This window comes from Chaetura pelagica, unplaced genomic scaffold (genome assembly GCF_000747805.2).
Source record: "Chaetura pelagica isolate M959 unplaced genomic scaffold, ChaPel_1.0 scaffold1222, whole genome shotgun sequence".
Lineage (NCBI taxonomy): Eukaryota > Metazoa > Chordata > Aves > Apodiformes > Apodidae > Chaetura > Chaetura pelagica.
This window is the reverse complement of record NW_009952494.1, coordinates 215,585-215,969: the sequence shown is the minus strand read 5'-3', so window position 1 is coordinate 215,969 and position 385 is coordinate 215,585.

The window sequence follows — 385 nt, the reverse complement described above, 5'->3', positions numbered from 1 at the left end:
GGGCAGGGCAGCGGAGACGGGAGGGAGAGGAGCTGGGAACCTGGCAGGACTCGCATGGGGAGGAGAGAGGATCCTGCCTCAAAACCATGCAATACCCACCTCCTCTTCTTCCCTCCGCAGTGGAACCGCTGGCCTGGGGGCAAGAGGAGCAACTGAGGCTTTTGTGGCTGAAGCCTTCTCCCCCCCACATTGCATCCCACCCAGACCCCCCAGCTGCCCTACCCACACAATGCTGGTGAGAGCCCACTCAGATGTCTGTCCTCTCTAAGCTGCCCCTGTGGCTGCAAGTGCAGGCAGTTTTCTTCTCTTTCTCCCCAGAACTGCTGTGCAATGTCACTGGGGGCAGCTGCGATGCTGTGGCTGGGCCTGGCCGCAGGGGGGAGGG